We start from the raw sequence: 6186 nt of genomic DNA on the forward strand, positions 1-6186 counted from the left end.
CTGAGATCATGACCTGAGCCGAAGGCAGTGGCTTAACGCACTGAGCCACCCAGGTGCCCTGTTTCCAGGAATTTTTAAAATTCTTCTGTAATTTCCTAGTTGACCCATTCATTCTTTAGTAGGACAGTCTTTAGCCTCCATGTATTTGAGTTCTTTCCAACTTTCCTCTTGTGAATGAGTTCGAGTTCCAAAGCACTGTGTTCCAAAAATATGTAGAAAATGTTTCCAATCTTTTGGTACCAGTTGAGACCTGATTTGTGACCCACTGTGTGATCTATTCTGGACAATGTTCCATGTACATCAGAGAAGAATGTGCATTCTATTGTTCTGGGATGGAATGTTCTGAATATATCTGTGAAGTTCATCTGGTCCAGAGTGTCATTTAAGGCCTTTATTTCCTTACTGATCTTTTGCTTAGATAATATGTCCATTTCAGTGAGGGGTGTGTTAAAGTCCCCTACTATTATTTTATTATTGTCAATGTGTTCTTTGATTTTTATTATTAATTGGCTTATATAATTGGCTGCTCCCTTGTTAGGGGCATAATCATTTACAAATATTAGTTCTTCTCATGGAATAGACCCTTTAAATATAATATAGTGTTCTTTTTCATCTCTTATTACAGTCTTTAGTTTAAAATCCAATTTGTCTGATATAAGGATTGCTATATCAGCTTTCTTCTGACGTCCATTGGCATGGTAAACTGTTTTTACCACCTCACTTTAAATAACTACTTTTCTTTGGGTCTAAAATAGGTCTCTTCAATAAGTCTTTTTTTTTTTTAAATCCAATCTGATATTCTATATCTTTTGATTGGAGCATTTAGCCTATTTACATTCAGGGCAACTATTGAAAGAGGTGAATTTAGAGCCATTGTATTGCCTGTAAGGTGACTGTTATGTGTACCATGTGTTCCTTCCTGGACTATGTTACTTTTAGACTCTCTCTTGGCTTAGAAGACCCCTTTTAATATTTCTTATAGGGCTGGTTTGGTGACTTCAGATTCTTTTAGTTTGTTTGTCCTGGAAGCTTTTTATCTCTCCTTCTGTTTTCAATGACAGCTTAGCTGGATATAGCATTCTTGGCTGCATATTTTTCTTATTCAGTACCCTGAATATATCATTTCCATCCTTTCTGACCTGCCAGGTGTCTGTGAATAGGTCTGCTCCCAATCTAATGTTTCTACCATTGTAGGTTACAGACCTCTTGTCTTGAGCTGCTTTCAGGATTTTCTCTTTGTCTCTGAGATTGACAAGTTTTACTAATAGATGTCCTGTTGTTAACCTATTTTTTTTATTGGTTTTGAGGTGGATTCTCTCTGCTTCCTGGATTTTGATAACTATTTCCTTCCACAAATTAGGGAAGTTCTCTACTGTAATTTGCTCCAAAATACCTTCTGCCCTCCTCTCTTTCTTCTTTTGCTGGGATCTCAATTATTCTAATATGGTTTTTCTTGCTGGTATCACTTATCTTTCAAATTCTCTCCTAATGATCCAATAATTGTTTATCTCTATTTTTCTCAGCTTCTATATTCTCCATCATTTCATTTCTGTATCACCAGTTCTCTTTTCTGTCTCATTTATCCTAGCAGTTAGAGACTCCATCTTTTTATTGCACCTCATTAATAGCCTTTTTGATTTTGACTTGGTTAGATTTTATTTCTCCAGAAAGGAATTCTCTAGTATTGCCTATGCTTTTTTTTCAAGCCCAGCTAATATCTTTTTAGTTGTCATTCTGAAATCTAGTTCTGACATCTTACTAATGTCCATGTTGATTAGCTCCTTGGCAGTTGGTATTGCCTCTTGTTCTTTTACTTTTTGAGGTGCATTTTTCCATTTTGTCATTTTGTCCAGAGAAGAATAGTTGAACAAGAGAACAAAATGCTACAAGGGTAACAATGACCCCACAAAAATATACACTAAACAAATCAGAAGAGACCTAAAACTGGGGGGAGGGGAGAGAATGGAGGGAAGGAAGAAAGAAAGAAAAAAAAAGAAGTCTATGATCAGGCTGGTGAATAGAATACAGTCACATACTAGATTTTGGGTGTATTTTGGTCTTTTGGAAGAAACTGCTTCCCAAAATTTTAAAGAAAGAAAAACTTATATGTATACAGAAATAAGAGTGAATACAATGAAGGGATGGAATATGACTGCAGAAATGAAAATTAAAAAAGATTTTAAAAAAGGATTTGATAAGATAAGAAGTTGGTTGAAAAAAATGAAGAAAAAATTTAAAAAAAGGATAGACTATGATCAAGTAGGTGAATAGAACAAAGTCATACATAGGTTTAAGGTATATTTTGGTCTGTTAGAAGAATCTTCAAAAACCTCAAGGTTAAATACAATGAAGGGATAGAATATGACTGTAAATAATGAATATAAAAATATTTTAAAAAAGGAATTGATAAGAAGTTGGTTGAAGAAGGAAAGAAAAAATTAAAAAAAAAATAGAAAAAGAAAAAAAAGAAAATTTTAAAAATTAATTTTGAAAGACTAAGGAATCACAGGGAAAAAGCCATGAATTCTATGTGCTGTATTCTAGTGCTGGAGCTTTGCTGATCTCATCGATTGGTAAACTTGGCCTTGGCTGGGAGGGGCCTATTGCAGTGTTTCTCAAATGTCTTTGCCTAAGACAGAATTGCACTGCCTTTCCCAGGGGCCAGGCTAAGTAAATGCTGGGTTTTCTCTCTGTAGCTTTTTTTTCTGGAAGGCCTTCTACAGGAATGAAAATGGCAGCCTCTCACTCTCTGGTCCCTGGAGGAGCTGAGGAGAGAAGCCTCAGGGATCCATTCCTTGCTGTGCCCTTAGAGAAGAGCAGTCAATCACTCCTGTGTCCCTGGTCTCTTCCCACACTCCGTGCTCACTCGGCCTGTGACTGAGAGTTTCTTCCTCTGGCACATGACCCCATTTGTCATCTCCAAACACAGCAGATTCCTGTGGTGTGCTCCTGTGCTTCTCCCAGGCGAGGAAGAGGAGTCTCCCTGGATCTGCCACTTGTTGGGCCCCTGCTAAGAGTAGTGGCCCAACTGTGCCACAGATCATGGTTTATGGCAACCCTGAGCTGAAAGCCACTCCTTGGCTCAGCCTTTGAAGCTGGCTTCCCTGCTTCAAAACCTGGGAGCTCAACCACACTCAGGCACCCTTGTCTTTCTGTGACTCTGAAGGTCCTGAGACCACACCGTTCCAGTGAGGGTTCTACCCCCTGCTTAGTCACCAAAGCAATATCCCTCACTGGCACAAACCCCCAAAAGTTCTGATTTTGTGCTCTATCACTTGCCAGGAAGCTCCCTCCCCCCACAGTCTATTTTCCTGTATCTCACTTCAGTTTCACTTCTCCATATGTCTTACTTTCCAGAAAGTGGTAGTTTTTCTATTTATAGAGTTGCTGCTGTTCTTTTCTTCAATGACCTGTTGAGTTTGTAGGTGTTCAGAATGACTTGATAGTGATCTAGCTGAATTCCTGGGACCAGATGAAATTTAGTTCTCCTACTCTGCCATCTTGGAGCCCCTCTTGTCACAAACTGTTCTTAAAATTCATATGAATGAGTAAATGATCCAAGAATAGCTAAAATATTTCTGAAAAAAGAAATGAAGAAAAAGGACTTAAACTATTGAGTGTAAGAAATTACTTTTTCATACCGTATACAAACAAAAGAAAGAAAAACGCAGGAAATATAGCTAATCTTGGGGTAGGGAAGGATGGTATAAGCAATGGAAGAAAACACAAAAGGGAACATCAAGAGATTTGCCTATAAAAATTTACAAATTTCTAACATCAAACAAATGAAAATATATGTACAATATTGAAAGAGAAAGTATTAAAATTATTATCTAAATAACTCTTTTAAATCAGTGAAATGATTCATATAGGAGAAAGACAATGAATAGAGAAGAAATTCAAATTGGATAGCAACAAACAGAGAAACATATTATTTAACTAGCTAATGTATGCAAAGTAAAATGAGATGCTATTTTTTTTGAGATGTTATTTTTTTACATACTAAATTGGTGAAGTTAAAATAAAACAAAAACCTGTATTATTCAATACTGGTGAGGGTCTGAGGAAATAGGTATTCTCATCCATTGCTGGTAGAAGTATAGATTGGCAAAAATTTCTGGAAACCAATTTGGTAATGACTAAAAAAATTTACACCTAGTGGCACCTGGCTGACTCAGTTGGTTAAACATCCAATTCTTGATTTCTGCTCAGCTCCTGAGCTCAAGGTCATGAGCTCAAGGTCACTGGGCATGGAGTCTGCTTAAGATTCTCTCTCCCTTTCTCTTTGCCCCCTACCCCCCCACCACCTGGTCATGTACACACACTCTGTCTCTCTATCTCTCTCTCAAAAATTATTCTTATTATATTAAAATTTATAACAGTTAAAAGTGAAAAAATTCAGTGTCTAACAAATCAGTGAAGATATATTCATATTATAGACTTATGCATATGAAGATATATTCATATTATAGACTTATACATTCATATTATAGACAATGTTTAACAAATCAGTGAAGATATATTCATATTATAGACCTCCTTTCTCTTCCTTTGCTCAAAAAACATCATGTTTTGAAGATATAAATAGTTGTCATGAGGGAAATAGTCAATATTGATGGTCAGGGGAAAAAGCAATCTATAGGTTTATATAAAATTTATTTCTAACATTTTAAACAAAAGAATATAAAAAGAAGGTTGGTGGTGTGCTTGGTTGGTTCAGTCAGTTGAGCATCTGCCTTCAGCTCAGGTCATAATTCCAGAGTCCTGAGATTGAGCCCCACACTGGGCTCCTTGCTCAGTCAGTGGGGAGCCTGCTTCTCCCATTCCCTCTGCCTGCTATTCCCCTTGCTTGTGCTCTCTCTCTGTGTGTCAAATAAGTAAATAAAATCTTTAAAAAAAAAGATTGGAAATAAATATAACAATATTTTAATAGTGATTGTCCTTGCTAAAGTTGTGGAAGATTTATATTTTCTTCTTTATATTCTTTTAAGCCAACTTTTCTACAATAAACATACATTAGTTTTGCAAACAGAAAAAAATATCTAAGATATCAGCAAGAATAAAGAGACCTATGTACAAGACACCTCAATTAAATGACTTATTGGGAGTTCAAAAGAAATAGCATTAAGGATCTGGAAATCAAAACAAAAGGAAACAATCAGGTTACACAGTTCAGGTAAAAGCAGTGAGCAGTTTTGTCAGGAGAATTTAAGAGTGTGTTCCGTGAGTCCTAGTGCTGTTTATATTATTGCTCAGTATGTAATATTAGGAAAAATTATGGACTGATGCAAGGGAACGTTCCCCGGCTACTAAGGTTGGGTGCAAAAGCAAAATAGTTTCTTAACTTCTCTTAAACTTCTGATAAGCTAAGTCTTTGAAATACCATTATCATCAGTTGTTAATGTTCACATGTGTTAGATTCCAAATTGTAGACATTGGAATAAACATTCTGTTTTGTAAATTCAAGAACCAAAGTTATCTTTTAGCCAAAACAGAAGCCCATTATCAGAGTGCCAATGGAGAGGGTCAGGTTTTTTTCAATAAAGCTTTCCAATCTGTTGAAGCTCTTCATTAAATATTTGACCCAGATTCTAATGTTCTGTACTGTTAACATGAAAGAATCCATGTTAGTCTGTAAATATCAGAGCAAATGTGACCAATTTACCCTTAACCATTATCACATCAAAACCTTGCCCTTGAGGTAGATGTGATTTTATTTAGTGTCTTATACTGCAGCTGTAAACAATATAATTGTTTAACCCCAAGTTGTTTAGACTGTTAAGTGGAATTATTTAGCTGTATCTGTTAAACTTGGAGAAACTTTGCTCAATACATGGACTTCTATTTTTTTTTTTTAACATGGAATGCTTCATGAAATTTTGTGTCATGCTTGTGCTGGGGCCATGCCAGTCTTCTCCATATTGTTCCAATTATGTGCTGTGAAAGTGAACATCATGGACTTGTGTTTTAGTTCACCAGCTATCATGCTCTTCTCAGGGACAGGCCAACAGATCCAGTTTAGTTTGTTCCTGGTTTGAACAGAAAAGGAAGCCAAACAGGCATGCAGGTAACTCACCCGGTAGGCTTAGCAGGTTATTTAAATGTAAGTCAAGAAGAGGAGAGGTGAGCACACAGTTTTGTTTTCTGGTGTTTAGAACTGGACTTTGAACCTTCAGAAGCTTCCTT

The 6186-nt window shown here is 36.3% G+C and overlaps 1 non-coding gene across 1 annotated transcript; it reads right to left on the reverse strand.

Moving 5' to 3' along the window:
- Positions 1 to 5853: 5853 nt before the first annotated feature.
- LOC116574637 lies at positions 5854 to 5955 on the reverse strand. The gene has a single exon (XR_004279412.1). It is a non-coding gene; the product is annotated as a U6 spliceosomal RNA (small nuclear RNA).
- Positions 5956 to 6186: the final 231 nt, after the last annotated feature.

The sequence above is a fragment of the Mustela erminea genome, chromosome 15 (assembly GCF_009829155.1).
Source record: "Mustela erminea isolate mMusErm1 chromosome 15, mMusErm1.Pri, whole genome shotgun sequence".
NCBI classification, from domain to species: Eukaryota; Metazoa; Chordata; class Mammalia; order Carnivora; family Mustelidae; genus Mustela; species Mustela erminea.